This window comes from Cinclus cinclus, chromosome 9 (genome assembly GCF_963662255.1).
Source record: "Cinclus cinclus chromosome 9, bCinCin1.1, whole genome shotgun sequence".
NCBI classification, from domain to species: domain Eukaryota; kingdom Metazoa; phylum Chordata; class Aves; order Passeriformes; family Cinclidae; genus Cinclus; species Cinclus cinclus.
In genome coordinates this window covers 14,663,733-14,684,345 of record NC_085054.1, presented here as the reverse complement: position 1 = coordinate 14,684,345, position 20,613 = coordinate 14,663,733, and positions in this window count along the sequence as shown.

The window sequence follows — 20,613 nt, the reverse complement described above, 5'->3', positions numbered from 1 at the left end:
TCAAACTGCTCTTTGTGAGACCTGTCACTCACTGTCTCCTGTTCTCGATAGTGAAATCTCTCTACTGCGAGCTCATCGGCGTCAGACAGCAGTGGAGGAGTCCAGCTTGAGTTTCCCCAGTGTTTTAGTTCTCATTTTGATAAATTTTATTTCTGAAAGAACACTGCAGAAAAGTGTCCCTTTGGCTGAGTATAACCCCCTGACAGTCATTTTGCTTCCTCAGTTGCCTGTCTCAGTGGCAAGCCAGTGAATTCCCAAGCATTTTGTCAAATGTCCACCCAGCTGAGCAGGCTCTTCTTCAGTGGTCACTGGCAAATTCCTGGGAAACAAATATAAGAAAGTTACAGCGCCAACCATCCTGTAGCTGGGATCTTCCAATTCTTATTAATGAGCTCCTTAAAGCACTAGCTGAGAAGGCTGCCCTGTAGACTTTGGTGTTTAATAGGCACCAGCCTCAGTGAATCTTCCCTGCTTCTGGCATCCTCAGCATTCAGTGTCAAAAGAACTTCTCTTGGGAAGTATATATAATATACAAAATTTTCAAGCTCCTCCTTTGAACTTCCTCTGAGTGACCCTACTATTTGACATCTGGTCTTCCACAACCATGTATTATTCCTTCCTCCTTTGTCCTGCCCTCAGCTGTCCACATACCTGCAAAAATGCCAAGGCTGGGTCTGTAATCCATGGATTGCTCTCATGAGTTCTCTCTCAATAAAATGTTCAGAGATTCAGTGACTACATTAGCCTATCTACTCCTTGGAATTCAGGAGCGAGCTCAGTGTCCAGAAGTGCCTGGGGACCCAAACACACAACAGAAAAGAGGGTTTTTCTTTTCCTGCTCTTGCCAGGTATTCAGTCCCCACTCTGTTCAAACACAAATGCCCTTTTCCTCTGTGCACCATGAGCAGCAGAACTAAACCATCCAAGTGAACAGCTCTTTTTCACTTTATCACATAAATTGTTGAAGTGATGGTTCAACAGAGGTAAATTCATCTTTGCCCTGACACCAGACTCCCACAGAAGTGCTGGAGTGGAGAAGATTTAGGATCAAGATATTTCCATGTACCACCTGATTCAGTTTAACACAATGACCAATGGCAAACTGCAGCTGGGATAAAACTGAGGGTAGTTCTAGTTGCTTTAACTACTCTTGTGGGGTCCATACCAGCTTTCCTAGCCTTTAGAAAAAGAAGAAGAAATATTCTCTACTGTCTTTTCTTATGCCATCATTTTCCTGTCTTCTCCCAGAGCAGCAGACTTGTATTCTAATCCCAGTGTAGATTAGGAGCTACAGACCAGGATGTCCACACCCAGGAATGTTCTAGAACTGTAGCAGATCAAAAGAATAATTAAAAATTAAAAAAAAAAAATTGGACACTAAGACTGGAGAAAAAAACTATGGATTTGACAGAGTCACACATCCTCATCTACCTGTACCTCTCTTTGTCTCACACTATTACCTTGGCCCCTCTCTCTTTACTAATATCTCTTCCCCTTGTCCCCAGAGGTTGATTGCTCTTTCCTCAAATTGCCTAAACAGCTGACATGGAGCTGGTAAGTGAAGAACAAGTGTTTTCCACCTGTGTGCGGCTGAAACTGGTGCACTCTCATTTCAGACCCCAAGAAAGGCTGCTGAGCCCCAAAGTGGATTTGTTTTTCTTAGTCTCCTAGTTAGTCTAAGGAGAGATATTCCCTCTCTTTGAAAAACTCACTTCTAATAAAAATAATTCATTCCACTTCTGAGTGAAACCTCAAAATGTCCAAATTCTCTGGAGTGGGTTTCTGACTTTTCAATGTGAAAGATGAGCTGGCACATTTCCCTGGGAAACCTTGCTTTCAGGCAAATGGTTTGACAAAGTCAACCTGTTCCCGCAGAACCTCTCCAATCTGGCCAGTGGTGTTTCCAGCCAAATCCCCCCTCCTGCCCCACTCCAGCCCTCTCTGTTACAGCTGGAGAAGAAAGCATATTAGTGAAACAGAAGGATCCCTTCTTGCTTTCAGAGTGGAAATGAAACCAACATTAGCCTACTTACAGAGGATCTTCATGTGAAGGCTCAGGCCAAGAGTGAATGCCAAACAGGCCTGGAGTTAGCCTTTCCAAGCAGCAAAAAAATCTATAAATGTGGCCCTAAAAGAAAAGAAAAAAAATTAGAGAGAGAGAGAAAAGGCAGATTAAAAAAAAAAAAGAAAAAAATAAAAGAAAAAAAGAAAAAGGCAGGTGCTATTTCAGCAGAATTCCCTGCTCAGCAGTTTTCTTTCAAAGCTTTCCAGTCCCACTGTTTGCTGAGTTGCTCTGGGCTCAGCTGCAAGGCAGGCCAGAAAGTACATGCATGGGCCATTATTGCTGGGCTGCCTCGGCGTGGCTTCTAACCATGTGTGGATGCTGTTGCATTGTCTGAGCCTCCTGGCAGGCTCCCAAGGGGGCTTCTTGTTTGCACTGCCACATCTGTTTGAAATTCTGGCACATCTCAGCCTGAGAAATATGGTTTGTGGTGTCATAGCAACCACTTTTTCTTGATCTGACAGGCAAGGCAATGTTTTGGAGGCCTGGAAGTGCTCCTTGCAGATCTGGTTGCAATGGATAGAAAGCTCTTGAGACTACTGGTCATGTGTATAACGAGTGGTGTTTTTTTTCCTTCTCTTGTTTGCTATCTCGCACTCTGCCTTAAATCACTGTACTTGTGGCAGTGGGTGAGTTCAGAAATTTGAATGAGACCATCAAACCTATTCATGAAACTTCAAAGACATCCAGCTTGGTCCTCTGTTGCCCAGCTGCAAAAGGTAAAGACATTATAGGTTTACCAAGACCGTCTTGGTACTAGGGGATATGGGGCAGAAATTTGCCTTTCTGTTCCTGTTGTAAGAACATTAAGCTGCCTACAGGGGACTTGCTGAGCATGTGTGTCCTTTTTCCTGAGGAGGGATGTGAGGTGGAAGGAGTTATGTGTGTTTCTGCAGCAACCCTGTCTTGGAACAGCATGGACAAAGCCATTAAATATATCCTCCAGCACTGGAGTCTGAGGTGAAGGAAAGATCCTGAAGTTCCAGCCAGAAGATAGATGGGAAGTTTAGTTAATCACTGCCATTGTTAATGAGTCAAAGCATCCTCTACCTTTGGGCTGGGCAGAGTTGCTAATTAGCATGCAGTCATCAGAAGAAAATGTGTGTGCTGAGTCTCCCCTTGAAAGCCATGTGAATTTGTCCTTCCTTGGCTGCTCTATGCCCAGTGCCATGTAACTATAGCCCAGGTGCAGAGGCCATGGCCACCTGCCAGTGCTCCTTCCTGTGACACCCTGGTGTCATCAGGAATGTGAACGTTTGGCAAAGACAAAAGGAACAAAGCCACCTGAATCTTTTCCCCCTGGAAAGGAGCCTGGCAGGAACCACAGGAATGCTCCTCGAAGCAAACGGTGCTGGAGAAACTGAAAAGATAAAACCCTTGACACCAGTGCCTGGCTCTGGGCTTGAGGCACTGCAGAAAAGGCTTTGTATGGAGGCATCAAAGGAGAGCTGAGCCCCAGCAAGAGCCATCTCTGAATGCAGGTATTGTTGGGGTGGATGGGTAGGTGATGTCCCTCCAGGGAAGCCACTTGCCTTCCTGAAGAGACCAGCTGTCAGGTGTGACTTTCCTCTGCTCTCCTGCAAGTGTACAAATGGTGGCTGAATGGTATGGATTTAAACAGTAGTAGGCTGAGCTGAAAGCAGAACATTTGTTGTATAACTTAAAAGTAGGTCAGAGACAGGTTATCCCCAAGAAATGGACTTGGCTTGGCCAAGAGGAGTGAGTATTTGCAGGGCTGTTAAAAACTTGTGCTTCCCCAAAGAAAAGCATTAACAAGCAGGGGAGGAAGGGCAGTGGATCCAATTAAAAACACACGGCAAGGCAAAAATAAGAGAAAAAAGAAAACAGATTTTTTTTCAAAATGCCTTAAAATATACAGTGGGATAATCCAGACTTGTTTGCCATAAATGAGGAGGCAATCACAGTTCAACACAGGTGTCCAGGCCCGGAGGGAAGGCAGGAGAGAGGGCAGCCAGGCAGCAAAGAGAATAATTACAGACTCCGTTGAGGGTATCGGGACTTATTTTGGGGTATGAGTCCAACTTTGCAGTGAGGATTCCATTTGGAGGCATGCCATGGAGAAAACTCTCAGGAAATATTGACTATTGCTACCCACTAGGGTGTGAGGAGCTGGAGTCCCCCCAGCTCTGACACCAACCTGTGAAGTAGAGCATACCCTGCCAAGCCCATGCCTCTGTTTCCCCACCAAGATCCTGATAACTTTGTCACACATTCTGAATGCTCTGTAGGGAAAGCAAATGTAAAAGTAGGAAAGATACAGTTTTGAACATACTGAAATAGCTAACTAGTACTCTGGTCTTCTCTACTAAATTCCTTGCCTGAAGGACAGCACCTTCTGTTATGATCATCTCAAAGACTACACAAAGCTCCCAGACAGTCAGTCAGGGGTACAAGCGTGCCCATTAAGGAGTGATGGCTGCATGAATTTGTGTAAAAAAAAAAAAAAAAGACAAAATCTCCCCAGTCAAGTCCAAGACAGATTATTCTCCAGTGACTTGACACAACAGAAACCCAACAAATTATATGGAGTGAGTTACTCGCTTTCCCTCCTTTTCCCTCTGTTTTATGTCATGGTCTACAAATAAAATGTTTCAAACTCAAATGATAGCAGGGACTCCTGATGTCCTGGTGTCTCTTGCTGAAGCATGACCGTATCATACCCCTTGAGCTTGGCCGAGGCTTCTTTAAATTCTTCTTCTTCTCCTACCAAGGGTTTCAAAGAAGCTGTGAGTGAACTCTAGGTTACTTAGATAGGGTTTGTGTCTAGGGAAGTACAGTCTAATGGGAAGCCTGCTGAGAGGGATGGTCTCACCTCTGCATTTGAGATGCCTTACACAGATTCTGGAATTGTCTTCTAGATGAAGAAAATTAAGATAACATGGTCATTGTTCTGTGAACAAATAGGGAAGTGGCTGTGAGGTGAGAGTTAGAAATGAGTAAGTCTTGACTGAAGTCTCCCAGACAGCATGAGATAGAGAAAACCTTGCTCTGGTGCATGAAGACATGAGTGCAAAGAAGGTGGAGGAAAACTATGATTTTGCATGGGAAAAAGAATTTGTCGTTCCCTTAGTTTGGTGGATACAATGAAGGACTTGCTTTGATTTATGTTGGCTGTTCATGATGTAGAGAATGCCATATTTAGAGAGACATGGACACTTTCTGATACAATTCATCTGCATGAATGTAGACAGTTACTTTTGGATGTGGTGATTCATACTCAGGTCTCTGCTGACTCCACTGATTACATCTGCAGTGTAATGTACAACCTCTACAATGGGCTGCAGAGAACACTTAACATGATTAATTGAAATGGGGTTGTCAGTACCATGTCAGATGTATTGCATCCCAATTCTGTCAGTCCTTGGGCTGTAAGCCAGTGCCATCCTACCACCAGCTGGGATGAATTTGGGCCAGAACTGTGATGGAGCTGCAGGATGCTCTGTACTGCGACCAGGGCAGAACTGCAGCAAGGATGGAGGGAGAGGGGTGCCCAAAAAAGGAGGTAAATGTGACTCAGACTTCTGCCTGCCAGGGCTGTTGTCAGAGAAGAGTTGCAATTCTGAATCAGAAGGAATTTCTGGGGGTTGCATGTAGCTTGGGGTAGGGCAGTTTTCTGGAGTGAGCTGTGAATTAAAGAGGAATCAAGCTGCTAATGCCTGAGGGATTAGGTGCCTTGCAAATGAGCTAGTTAAGATAATTTTTTTCTTCTGAATTTACCTGACATCAGCCACTCTCAAGATACTTGCAAGGTACTTGGCTAGAAAAAGTACAGGTGTGTTCCAGTGCAGCTGTGTCTATCCTGCTTAGTTAGGGGCTTGGAAGAGTTATTGCCTCTTCCAAGAAGAAAGCAGGCTTTTCTTTCTGGGACAAGAGAGATTGAGGAGGGGTTTGACCTAGAGGGCTTGTATGGTATAAACTGATCTGGGAGCCAGTAGTATTGTGAGTTTTCCAAGATCCTGACTCAGCTTTTGACCTTTGGCAAATCATTGACCTGAGTCTGAGCAGCTGGAAAGTTGAATAAAACTTAGTCTGGAAGGGAAAGTAAAGATGCTGGATTGAGCTGAGCTGTCAGCCTTCTGTATTTGGGCAAAATTTTGTTCAAAGATAGAAATAGTCTGAACTGCCATGACTTCCTCAGGGATTTATATGACTTTGGATCATCCCCTCTGTTGCTGCTCTGAAGTAATATAAGGAAGGAATGTGAGTTGAAATGAACTGTGATTAGCTCTGTTATCAAGATATATGCAATTCAATAAATCAGAAATCTTGATGGACTTGCTTTTTAACTATCTAGTTAGGATTTCTCATGAGAAGGTAAATTCTAAATAGAAGTTGCAAAAAAAAATTTTATCTTCTTTCTTTTAATTGAATTTCAGAAATAAGTATTCTGTTGAGAAGGGCTTGGTCTGTAGAAGCAGTAGTGGGAATAAATCAAGTGTAGGGATTCCATGCCTGGTGTTATTGCTGATTTCTTACACAGATTGGAGCGAGATGCCCTGTCTCTTCTCCTTCCCATGCTCCAGCTGTAAAATAAGGCAACCATATTTGCGTGGAAGTTTTGAGACTGTCCATTCACATATACGTTGCACTATAATCCAACTAATCCATGAAGTCAAATCATATGGATGCTCTCAGGTTATTGCAAAGGGAATCAAAAGCTCTAGAGATCTCTGAATGAAGGATAAGAATTTCCTCTCTTCTAATTTTTCTTCTCTCAGGCACTGCACAAACAAAAATGAAAACCTGGCCTTCGGACAACTAAATTTCTCCCACTGTTTTCCAGCTTCAAGTGAAGGTTCACAGTGAAGCTGTTTTTTAATTCACTCTCTTTGCTTGGATTAAACAGGAATTTCAAGAACAGAAAGACATCTGTGTACATCAGTAAGCATTGTGGTCTTGAGCAGTGCTGAGTTCTCCTTTCTGCTGCTCCTCACATCAAGTTCAGTGGTGTTAAATGCAAGAAGTTATGTCTGTCTGAAAGCCAAGATAACGCTCAACTTGTGTTGATCATCCACAAAGCAGGAGAATGGGACTCACTATTATTCAATGGCACTGTACTGAAGAGTAAAGGCATAGTGTTTCCAATTAAGAGGTCTGATAGTAAAAGAAGATTTATGGAAAAGATGGTAGATTAACAGAAAAATGCTGGCACAAGAATTTTGAGGACACTGACTCAGGGAGACAGATAACTGCAGGCTCCCTCAGGTTCACCAGGTCCCCTTACCACATGGCATTCATTACAAAGCCCCAAAAGCAAGTGTTTGGCCCATAAATGTGTGACTGCCTTCCCTTCTTCACTGAACCTTTAAACAGTTAACAGCGCTCTATATCTTCCCTGCAGCAGAGGCAATTCCCAGACGTTGAAGCATTTCCATTGCAAAACACAGCTTGGGATTCTGGACTCGGTTATTTGTTTGGAAGATGCAGACAAAATGAAAGTGTAGCAAACTCATACCAGATTGGATCCACTTCAGAAGCTGCCAAACAGCTGCCAGTGCTGTCGGGTCAGAAAAGTTTGCCAGGCTGTTCCCTGGGGCAGGGGATAGATTTTAATGGGGGAACCTGGGATCTGGAGATGAACTATACAGCTATCCTGGAACAGAATATGCTGTCTACTGCATTTTCCCACCCACAAGTATATAAACACACCCCCTACCCCCCCTTTCCATGCTGAAATGCAGCTGATCTAGAGCATATCCACAAAAAAAAAAAAAAATGTCACTGGGCAATTAGCAGTCGCTGCAGTGTCACTTTAAACAAAAGAATATACGCAAGTTGGGGATTTGGGGAAGAACAAGAGAAAAAAGAACAGAAAGAAAAAAATCTGTGGGATGCCACGTAGCTCAGTGCCCCGCTAAAAGCCCTGTTTTTAACCTCTGGGTCACTCTTTTCAGCCCCATTTTGCTTAGAAACACTGGAGAGTGAGTAGAAGCTGCTCCTTTGTAGTCTAAGAAGGAGGAATGTCTTAGTAGCCTAGGTGAGCAGGCAAACTGCCTCACTGAGATAGTAAGGTAGATGTTACCTGCAAAAGTTAACTTTTTGAAAGCATGTGAGAAGTCCAGTCATTTGGGAGTCTTTAGATACAGCATGGAACTTTTCTTTTGCTTCTGTTTAAAAAAACAAAACAAAACAAAAACAACAAAACAAAAACAAAATAAAACAATAAAAAAAACAAACCCAAACAACAACAACACCCAACAAAAAAAAACCTCAAAAAATGTATCTAGGGAGATCTGTAAATCAGACAGTTTGGCACCTTTCACCAGCCTGAAATGAGTTAAAAAGAGAGAAACAAACAAACAAGTTGAATGGGATACTGAGGTTCAAAACCATTTGGAAAGAAAGATGGAAAAAAGAAAGGTTCTTTATTTGCTGGATTTAGATCTGAAAGGATTTTTGTTTCATTTTTAATACATAGAAAAGACAGAGAAATATCTTCCTCTCTTTAGGGACTTATGAGAGCTCACCTTGTAAATCTGTCCATTTGGAAACGTACAAATTCTTCCATATGTCATCAGAAATGTATGTCTTCAGCTTCCCCCATCTCCCACTTGTGTGAAAGGGAGCTCTCCCTCTGTTATCAGAGATTAAGCAGAGACAACAGAAAAGAAATCCAACAAAAGTGAGATTAAGTTGGTAAATTACAATGCAAAGGGTTTTGGAAAGAACATCCTCTGGGGCTGCTTGAAATTTTCCATCAGAATATTTTTCAGTGGAAAATTGCCTTTCAAAATAATGCAAAGTTGTTTTATGTTTAGTTATGACCAAGCTCTCAACAAGGCTTCAGAGTGTGGCAGGAGGCCTGGAGATTCAGCTGGGAAATCTTTGGACAGTGTCTCCTAGAGGCTGTCACCGCTGAGCTTTGTGCCCCCATTCTGCTCCAGTGCTGGGCTTGCTGTGTGAAGTGCATTTCTCACAAAGCACCATGGTGACACGACTTCCATGGTGCATGGCATTGTCTCAGCAGGAGAGGGGACCATGCTGCACCATGAGAGATGTGGGCCAGCCAGGAATGTCAGCTCACAGGGAACAGTGGGGACACAAAGCATACCAGCTACAACTCCCACGGGGGAGCATTGCTGAACTGAAATGGAGGGCTCTTGGCCAAAGATTTTCATTGTTTGGTGAAATCTCAATATTTTCCATGGGAAAAGAAAACAAAAACACAATAATATTAATAATAATAAAAAAGGAACAGTTTTCAGCCCAGATTTATCCAGTCAGGGTTTGAGAAATCCCAAGGACTGAGTTTCTATTAAGAGAATTCTTTCAGGAACCCTAAAAATTTAAGAGTGGGAACCACACATTGTTTGGGACCAATCTGACTATTTGACTAGGACCGCAGAAGAGGTCAGGGAAGCCCATCATATGTGGTTCAGGCTTGGACTGAATTAGCAATTGCCAAGCAATGTTAAATCACATAAGGCAGGAGCAGCCAAGAACTAGCAGTGGACAAGTCAATCGATATATTTGTGTTTAAGGCTGAGTGTATAGTGGTTCCGACAAAAACCACCATGAAGAATGAGGCAGTGACTGTCTTCATATTAGAACAACTCACAGCAAGTTTGTTTCTCTTAGATCCTGTTGTCTCTGACTTTCTCCCTTCTCTTGCCCCAGAAAGACCTTGTTAAATTATCTGTTTTAAGAGCTGAGCAGGTCTTGAGCATGAACAGTTAACATTGCAAGTCCTCAACAAGACAAGAATGATCAAGAGGGAAAGGAAGGGAGAGGGATTTGTGTCTGTAAATTGCAAAGAGATACAACACTCACCTTCCACTTATGCTCAGCTTCAGGTTTCTGTTGAACAGCATCTGATACTTTCCATTTTCCATAGGTGAATTAGCCAAAGAGCAGACAGACAATAGTGACAAATTGGCTAAGTCAGAAAATGTTAAATGAAAATGAGCTGGCAATGGGAAGGAGGGAGGGGAAATGTTGAGGAAGCCTTTACTAGTAAGTGATCCTTCCTTGGATTTTTTACTTGGTTTCCAGGTAAGCTTGGGAACTGACAAATGAAGGGAGTGCCCTGGGAAATCTTCACAAGAGATGATATGTTCTGTAGCCCTTTGGAATGATACCTGCACTGTGTCTCCTTTCAGTCTCCTTGGGCTGCATCTTTATTGGGGTGTATTTTTGCTCAGCACTGGTGAGTAGTGACCTTCCTTTGGGTTATTATTTCTGGTGCTGAAGGAAAATACTCCTCTCTCTCTTTCTGTGTTTCTATATTGAGAAAAGAAATCAAAGCAGGTCATATTGTGTTGAGTTTTAATGTCAAGACAAAAGGGTCCCTACAATAACCCATCACCTGAAACAAAACTTTGCCTAAGACCTAGGAGTCATTCCAAGAGTGATGTAAGTGATAAAGTGTTCTTTAAGTCCTTCCCCTAAAATAAATGTTTTAAGTGTTTCCTGAAAGGTCGTTCCCAAGGGACGTAGTCTTTTGACTGACAAAAGAGATGGTGGAAGGAAAATGTTAGGCATTCTGAAAGGCTTTCCACCCACCATGTCAGAAGAAAGCAAAGCATGACCTTGATAGCGTAAATTAAGGAAAAGGGTGGGAATGCAGCCAAATCATAAGGAAGCATAAATATACAATTATGCCTTTAGTATCCTCTAAGTTTTTGGTATTTTGTTGTTTCCTGGCAGGTGATGACAAAGTTCATCAGTGATGGACATGCTAGATATAAGCAAAAGGCAGGGATTTGTGTAGTCAATTTTATTTTCCTTATGACATTCAACCAGAGGCCTTGAAATCTTGGGTTTTTTTAATATGAGGTAATATTCATAAGACAGTTCATCACTGCAGAATTTTCAAACTGTGCTAAGTCAGGAACTTAAAAGGGCCACCAGAAAAAAAAAAAAATCCTGATAGCTATTTAAATAGAAAACCCTTATGTCCATCTGTGGAAGTCCTGAATCTTGAGACTGATGGAAGAACAAAACATTCCCTATTTACCCTGTTCATAATCTTTTCCCTTGGCATCCGTTATTAGCCACTGTCAGCAGTGATGCTGTGGAATAGAAGGATCCAGTCTGTCATGCATTGTCTGTTCATGTCTTCTTGAGGTACAAAAAAAATGCTGTGTTGTTTGAAGCAAACTGCCCTATGTGATAACCACAGTTGCTTCAGAAAGTGCTAACCAGCCATGAGTGTAGAGAAAGCATGAGATGGTCAAGAGCTATTAGACATCCCTCTGCAGTCTCTTCTTGGAGGAAGCAAAAACCTGTGCCTTGTGATCTGTGCTCCAAATGTCATCTCCATTGTGATATTAATACTAAAAACAGACAAACAAAGAAACAAACAAAACCAACAAACAATTGTTTCCCTATATTTTGGGACATTCCTCAGTGGAACCATTGTCACCACAAAGCACATTTTTTTGGTCATTGACTTCTTCCTCTACTACATCTATGTGCTTACAACCGTTCAACATTTTTCTCTTCTTTGGTTCATCCATTGAACTCAGAGGGGGCACCTTATCCAGCACAGTTGTCCCTGGAAGGCACCAAAATCCTCCCTCTCCAAGGATACAACTGCCTTGCAACTAAAAGCAGGACTGTGGCTCAAGCTGAACAGACTTGAAACTGAATCAAGCTCATCAGGGTCCTGCACTGCGGAATATCCATCAAACTTTCTGATCCACTCGTAGAGCCTGAGCTTCCAGCTGAAGCTCCTTACATCCTGCTGACATTTCCCTCAGGAATAAAACTTCTTTAGGTGTGACTTCCAAAGACACAACTGCCACCAGACTGCAATGGGTATGTCCTCTCCAAAATGCAAACCCACACAAGGAAGCTGAACTGGGGCATCCATCCAATAGTGTGAAATGTCCTCCCTATTCTAGTTCATGCCTAAACAGGCTGACCTAAAACCTTCTGACCCTGGCAGAGACGTAGGGTAGATGTCTTCCAGGTCTCAATAGTTGGCGAGCAGTATAACTCTATGAGAAAAAGCAGTTGAAGTGTCTCTTGGTGATGGCTGAACTAAGCTCATTCTAGTCTGACTGTTCAGCTGAGCTTGCCTGCCTGTCCACCTGCATTGACTCAGGTCTCTTAGCTCAGACCACAAGAGCACCAAAATCTTGCAGCTTGTTGGCTGTGAGGTAACCATTTTCTTTGGGAGGACTCATTTTTCTTGGGAAGGATCTTCTTCCCCAATTTCCTAAAGGAAACTAAGCTTGAGTAATTGTATTGTCGGTATTTGTACGTGCCAATATGTTCCCCTCCAAACAACTGTCAAATTTGTTGGCCAAGTGATAGAGTTTTAAGAGATTTTTCTGAGATATAAACAAAAATAAGCACCCAGAGAGAGATACAGAGAGATATGTGGTAGCACAAGTTCATATGTTTAAATTAGAGTCCTGAGAACAGGAAAAGTTTCAAACAGAGGTCTTCATTAATCACCAGACACAAATCAGTGGGAATCCAGGCATCAGTAGTACTACATGAAAAAATAGTTTGTTTGTCCAGTTTTTCTTCCTTTCTTTTTTTCTTTTTTGGATTGAATCTGTACAACACCTAGCATGTTGGCGTACAGAAGTACACTTGTAATAACACTGCGGGAGAGTTGGCACACAGAAGGGATCATGAAGAGGGAATAAACCATCTTAGCAGGCAGCTTCTTCATTTTACATCAGTTTTTAATGTCAGGCCAACTCAGGGTGCAGGGGTGAGGGAGCAGAAAGTGAAGAGAAAAAAAGAAACAAATGAAAAACCCACAACCCCAACAACAGAAACCGCAGACAAACCAAGAAAACAGCAGCATGTCCAGGGACTGCTTGCTCCTCAGCTGAAAGGCCTGTTTTCATACTCATCTCTGTCTTGTGTCCCAGACTCACGTCGCCTCTGAGGCTGAAATACTGGTTCCTTATTCTGAAAATTGAGTCTCCTAGGCTTTGGTAATATTTTCCAGCCTTTCTAAGGTGTCTGCTTTAATGAATAAGGAAATAAAAAGACAGACTGACTCCATGGGCACGCAGATTCGTTACCACTTACTTCATAGTGACTATCCAGACAGAATGAGAAGAAATGAAGCAGGGATTAATTGACCCAGATTGCCTTTGTAAAAACAAGGTGGGAGGGATCAGGTAACGATTTCCCAAGCATTGTCCAAGGAGGAGGCATAGGCAGGCAGGCGGTGTGAACAGCTCATAGAAAGGCTTGAAATCCTTCTTCAAAATCCCCCTGCCCTTCTGCTTTTCTCTGCTTTTCCATGCAGAGAAAAGCAGAAAAAAAAAAAAAAGATGCAGCTCCATCCTTCCTGTTCCCACCTTCCTTGATACCCCCCTTGATACCCCCCCTTGGTTTTAGTTTTTTGCACTGCTGAAAGGTGTCATGTGTACTAGGGGACAAAACAGCCCCAAAGTCTTGACTTCCACAAAACTTGCCCTTACACAGCTCAGTTACTTCTCACTTCTTTTATTTTCTTTTTAATCCTGTTTCTCCCTTCTATCCCCTAGGCCCCCTCCCACTCCCTTTCACATTTATCCCTTAATCAAATTGCTATATGTTCTTCTCAGCAATTCTTCTCTAAATCCCTCAGGCGGGCTTGAAGCCCCCTGAGGAAAGATCTTTTTTTGGCAACTGAGTTGAGATAGGAAAGAGGTCCTTGACAGAAGCATATTCCATCCCAGAAAGTTTTTAATCCTTCCAGATGCTTTGTCACAAACTGTGCTTTTATGCTGGTGCACTTTTAAAGGCAGCCAGGATATGTGCAAAGGTCAGATCACAGAGCTGCTCTGGAAAACTCTAAATTGCTCTCGCCTTTGATTCTTGTGCTTTAAAACCACTCAGAAGTTTAAATAAATGGATTAGAAATGAGTTAAAGAGCAGGGTGCTTAATGCTTCTGCTTAAATCTATAGCCTCAAGCCACGGCACTTTGGGCGGCGAGATCCTGTTAAATCTCACCAGCTCAGCAGACTCGGAACAAGTCAAGGCTTGGATGCAGATGTCTGTGGAGAAACAAGGTGAAACAGAGCAGAGAGGTGGCACTGGTCCTTCTACAGAAGCACAGAAGGAAGCCCAAGGTGGTGAAATGAGCAGTGGGACGTACACTGGAGCACCTTCCAGAGAAGGCACCAGCACCACAGATATTTGCTATTAATCCTAAAGGTCTGACACCATAAATTTATTTTATTTTATTTTGTTTTAGATCTCATGGTTTCCAGACTTGTTTCCAGCTGGAGAAAAGGAGGAGCAGTGATAATGTGGTGGGATAGATCCTCTCAGGAGACTCAGCTGTCTTGAAAGCCCGTTCTGCTTCCCGTTGTTTATTATTGTTGGACGGCGAAAGGACAGCTGTTATGTTACATCCTAGAGGTAGCTGCAAGTCCAGGGCTGGATGAAACGATGGCTGTAAATGCCAGCTTGGCAGCTATTCTGGCCCTCCTTGGGGCAGGCCCTTACCCCCTGCTTCTGCTGTGGCTTTGTTCCGTGAGAGAAGAGCAAAACATTTTGTAGTTGCTATTGAAAAGAGTTTCTCAACCTTTTAGGATAATCCCTGTCTTAAAGAGGAAGAGTTGAGTCAATGAGAAAGTAAATCACTTGTGAAAATCACAGGGTTTGCTGAGTTTCTTGCTATCTCTCAACACTATCTTACCTGAGTGCAGCATCCTTAATCACAACTACTTTTTTTTTTTTTCCAATATTATACCAATGGTATTTATTTCTGGTTCACACTAAGACACCAGGAGTTGAAAGAAAACCATCCACAGTGACCCAGGTAAGCCTTTGGAAGGAGGCACTGATGATTAAAATCCTGAATTTTGGATGTTCACCATATACTCACCACATGTATAAGAACAGTCAAACTATGGAAGGAACAAAGAATGGGTTAGCTTGGCTTCCAGAGCTCACACACTCTTCTCTTTGCAGCAGGCTATAAATTATGCAGCATTTAAAGATGACTTTCTAAACCCCTGGCTTTAAAGCTTATTTATAACTCCCACACTGATATTTTTCAGACTCGTGACAGCTCCCACCTTCACAAGCTGGGGACATGCCAAGCACCTGGCCTTTTCTATAATGGCCCGTTCTCCCCAGAAAGCTCCCCCACCTCTTTTTAAAGCAATGCTTTGGATATCTCAGGAAGATTTTATTTATAGCAGATACATAAAAAGCAAGTGGAAGAGAGTGAAGCTGGTCAAAGGGAAAAGTAGCAAGTGTCCTAAATGTCTGACAAATGTCATAGGACATGCCGGAAAAAAATAAGGCCCTGGGAACAGCTAAGATCTTTTAGTGATAATTTATATAGGAACAGCATGATTTCATGTAAAGCAGGTTAGGCTCAGACCTAGCCAAGATGGAAACTTATGGCTAAGGGGGATCACCTCAGGGAAATGATGAGGGAGGTGGTACTTGTCCTTCCCAGAAGGGGCTAAAATGACCATTGGCAAAATCAGGGGTATGTGTCAGTGAGAAGGTGGAAGCCTCATGTTGGCAGACACTGATCTGTGACAGGATCCTATGGTGTTTGTGCAAAGTCCAACTGGCTCTAGGACCTTGGGGGTTTTTTGGTTTTGTTTTCTTTCTTTATTTATTGATCACTCAATCTTAGAGAGCTCACTCCAGGTGGAAGAGCCACATCTTGACCTGTAGCATGGACAGAGTCTCTAGTAGCCCTAATGCTGTCATCTGGAGTGAAATACCTCTAGCTCAGTCCCTGCTTTGGGGTCTGGCTTACAGTTGGACCTGGCTCTGGGATTCCCTGTAGGAAACAGGAGCTAAGACACTGAATCTTAAATAGAACAACAAAAGCCTAGCACACAGAAAAAAGGTTCATATCAGTCTCCTTTTTGGTAGGTGAGGCTGTTCCAGAGCCATGATGTTACTTCCAGCTTCAGAAGCACATCCAGGTATCAGATTCAAGAGAAAGAGCTGTCCAAGCCACACCACCTGTCTGCAGGAGGAAGGTGACTCCTGAAAACTGAATATAGCTGGGACTGAGCAGCCTCTTACAGCAATCCAGTTCCTCAGGATCTGTTTGTAAAGAGACCTGTTTCCCCCCTATTGACTGCCGTGGCTTCAGAGCCTTGGAATGTCTTTGGCTCTGTGTGCAGTAGTTTGAAGCAGAACCCTGCAGTCTCAGTGGGGTTTGCTCCTTCTCCCAGCCTGAGGAACGTTTCTGCACCCCAGGGCAGGTGCTTGCATTGCCAGAGGAAGACAATTCAGCTTTGTGAAAGCTTTGAAGTTTTAGAAATTTTTTTCTTCTTTTTTTTTTTATAATAAAAATGCCTGGAGCCAGATAAGCATTAAACAGCAAAACAAAACAAAAAACCCCCCAATATTCATGTGAGGCATACTTGTGTCAGAACATCTGTTTTCAGATCTATGCTTTGATTCAGATGTCTCCTCCTTCTCTCTTGTGTGAAGTGACCAGCAGGTCTCAGAGATCAGAAGTCTGTCCAGAGAAAAATCTTGCTTGAAATTGCTTTGTCTTCCCTGCAAAAATGCCCCAGGCTTTGAAGGAATGGCACTTTTCAGCAAAAGTAAACTTAGTCAAAAATCTCTGACCACCTTCAGTCTATTCTCAGTGGCACCAGGCATTGCAAGAAAAACAAAGACATCTTGGCAAAATTACACCATTGAAATTGCAGGCAGAAGAGCTCAATTTAACACCCACTAATTGTTGCACAATAGTTACAGGAATAATCGGAATTTGTTAATTAGATGCATGCCAATGTGTAATTCAAGACTGGTTTAAATAATTATTCCTATCTTCCCAATAGGCTGTGGTGGTGATTAGCTTGCTGGCAGTTTCTCTTGACTGTTCTGCTTCAAGTAAAAAAAGAGGTGAGAGACATCCATGAAGTGAGCCATGGCACTCCTTAATGAAATCCTGCTCCCGGAGAACCGAGATCTGCTTGCTGATGAGCGCTGTTGGTTGCTGCTTTTGACCACAGAAACATCAGAGACAGCAAGGTGGACTGCCAGAAAGCTCTTGGATCAGTGCTGTGCCAGTGAAATTAAATTAATACATTTTAGAGTGTCTAATTCCTGAAGAAAGACGTAAGGATGACAAGTGCCACAAATTCAAATCCTCCATTGTAACCACAAGGTTAAAAAAAAAAAAATTCAGACCAGTGGCTGGAGAAAAAAACTCTCCTCCCTGGGATATTCCTCGTCCCCCAGCCCGGAGAAATGCCCTCTACTGGCTCAGAAAGACTTTTTTTCTTCAGTTTCACCATAAACTTGCGTATTTGCCACCTTCAGGTCTCCTAATAATTTCTCACCCTCCTTTGGATAGCTCCTTCAGTGCTGCTTGGTTCATGTCATGCTTTGTTTTGGATCATGGGAGATACCTCAGGAAGGGATGGAAATGGAACAGTGGGAAGGAATTAATATAACTGACCTTGTGAACGCTAAACAGTTAAAAATTACACCCCAAACACAAACATGGGGAAAAACACCTAGAAACAAAGCCAAATTGCATTCCATCATATGACCTGCTTACCTAGCCTTGTGAAGGAAGCAAGAGAAATGCCCAAATATTAGAGGGAGAGATGGTTTGCGCTGAGAACATTATTTTCAAGTCATGAGCAGTCACAAATTCTTAATATTTCTGTCAGTCTCCTTGTGGACTCTAGGGAAGTGTTGCTACTGAAATAGCCACCTGATGGAGAACAGCAATAGTACAAACTGGTTCTGGATGGAAAATAATCTGTAGGATTTGCTGAGGGAGTTAAGGAAGGCAGCACACAAGCAGGAGCCAGGAAACACAAAGACTAGGTGGTTTTTTTTACAAAAACGTAGGTGAATGGCTACTAGTTCCAAGACAGTACTTTTGTATTTCCTCTCATAAAATAGCACCTTTGAGCACTCCAGAAGAACCTTGTCTGCATTGCACTAAAGCACTTGTTCATTTGTTGGGATGTGGGAGCAAGGGCAGAAGTGCAAGAAGGCATTAGTGGCAGAGGCAGCCTGTTTGCTCAATACACACCCTCTCTGTGGAAGGGGAAATTTTGCTGCACCAGCAGACCCGAACAATTTCTGAAAAACATAGGAACACCAGTCATTGATTTCCCTTCATGTTCCTGGGGTAAGTTAGAGCCCCACAAGGTATGCTGCAGCTGAGTACCCTCCCCTGCCACTTATCCTCATTACCTCATGTTCTCTGGTGGCTGCTCTTTCTGCCTTCTGTCTTGCAGTAAGGGAACCAAGGTATTTGAAATGTCCTCCCTCTTCTTGAACCCTAACAGAGACATCACTACTTTTCTAGTCCCTACTCAGCATACCTCTTTCCTTTGACAGAAGTACTTTCTCTCTTAGCTGCTCCCTGCTCATTTACACCCCTTTCATCATGATTTCCCTAAATTATTGCTGCTGAGCTGCCCAGGCTAGGAGCACAGACAAGATGAGCTCCAGACCAGGACCTTCTGGCAGCACCTTGGTGATCTGGGTAATCCTCCAAGGGTTTCTCTTTTTGTTGACTGCAGAGGGAGCTGAAAGCCAGCAGGATGCCAATTTCTCTGCCTGAGGTGAGATAGAGCTGTACCATTGCATGGACAGGACAGGACACTTCAGACCAAGCCATCCAACAGAGCAACCAGAATTCCACTGTTCCAAGAAAGCAGCAGAGATGAGCATGCAGGGAACTGACTAAAAGCAGGGGGGGACAGCAAACAATTGCCCCTTGTTGAAATTCATGCTTCTCTTCTTACACTTACATAAGGAATCTGAAGAGAGCCAGGAACATGGAAAGCAGAGGCTCCCCAGAGACAATCTCAATTCATGAAGCTTCACTGGATTCTGATAGCCCTGAACTTACTACCATGGGACTCAAACCTCTCTCTTGTGTTGTTCTGTACTGCAAGAATAGTAATATGACTTTCTAATTTTCTTATGGTTCCTTGTACGGCCATCCATTGCTCCCTCACTATCATTGAGGAAGCACATGAGCAGAACTTTACCCAAACTACCAAACAGAGAAGACTCTTGAGTGTTCCTACATGACACTCAAGGTTCAAAGATTTTCTTCAGTCTGGGCTTTGTCCCAGTCAAATGGGATTGATTTTTTTTTCCAAAGACCAAGACTCCTCCACCCCCAATCAAATAAAAAAAGGCAAATAACCCTGTGTCCCACCTCTTTTATGGGATCCTGAGGTAATTACTTCCTCACTTCAGCTGCTTCAGCCCTGCAGCTGGAGACCCCAGAATACACCAGTGGCTTCACTGCTGCTCAGCATTAACTCCTTGTTTCCCAACTTCCTTCTCTGTCAGCTGGTGTGCGAACTTTGGGAGGAGAAACTGAAGGAGTTTCTATTCCTACTCTAATTTGTCTCTGATCCTAGAAAACCGAACACAAGTTGTCCTATAGAATGTAAAGAAGCTCTCCCCTAAGCACTCTGTTTCTTCCATCTTGATTTGAAATTGAAACTAGATTGACCAAAATTAAAAGAAGCCAATTTACTGGCCAAATAATGGACAAAGGACTCAGGCATCCTAAGAAAAACAGAAATAATACAGGTGGAAGAGAAGGCTGATAGACACAGATGATGTGATACAATGGTCTGAAACAATATTATAGATCAGCAGGGAGCAGGACATTTTCTTCTGTGAATCAGTGTGGATACCTTTTTATAGATATCAACACATGTGCTTTGCCTAAATATCCCACAGAATAATTTAATTTCTAATTTCTGTGATCTAGAGGCATAAACTGGATTGTTCTTCTCTGTTTGATCTGAGATATCCAGCCCTTCCCTGCAATGTCTGATTGTCTTTGACTTTGTCTCTAGCTCAAGTGGCTAAACTAATCCTAAACAGAGCTCTCTACATTTCAGTAGACACAGGTCATGCAGTAGTGACGTTTTTGGTAATGGTTCATAGTTTGTTATGCTGAGAATAAGGGGATGTCAAGGGATTTCCCACCTGAGATTTACCCACCTTCCCCAAAATTATTTTGGATGGAAAGGAGCAGCAAAGTCCAATATAATATAAAGCACATTTTTGGCTAACATCTGAAATGCCTTCAGATATCATCTAAAGTTACACACACATGTCCCCAGTGAAGCCTGAAACAAAGCTCTCAGAGAAGACAGGATTAATTTGAGGTCAGAAGGACTTTGCTTTCTGTCATAACATTGCCATGATGTAGTACCAAACTCATTACTTACCGTGACATGAAGCTAAGAGACTAAGGAATGGTTTAGAGTGTGTTAGCTTATACTCCCCTTCCACTGCAATATCTTCTCTTGAGGATGGCAGCAAACAATCTAAACAAGGACTTGTGTGTATGGAACAACTTAGTCCCCATGCAAACAATATGGGGACATCAGGGATTTCTGTGAGATGTTATGTTTTTGTTGTATCCAAATTGCCTACAGATTTTTCTATGTGTCAGTCTCAGCTTGGAGGGAGCTGTGTTCTTTAATTAAACCAAGTTGATTAGACAGTTGCAAAGAAGGGAAACTAGTTCACAATATATCATCTGACCTTTTCTGTCTTTTTCCACAGCTCTGATCAGCTGTGAAGTAATTCTGAACTTTTCAAAACAATTTGTTCTTCAATTTGGAATAATGACAGTAAATAG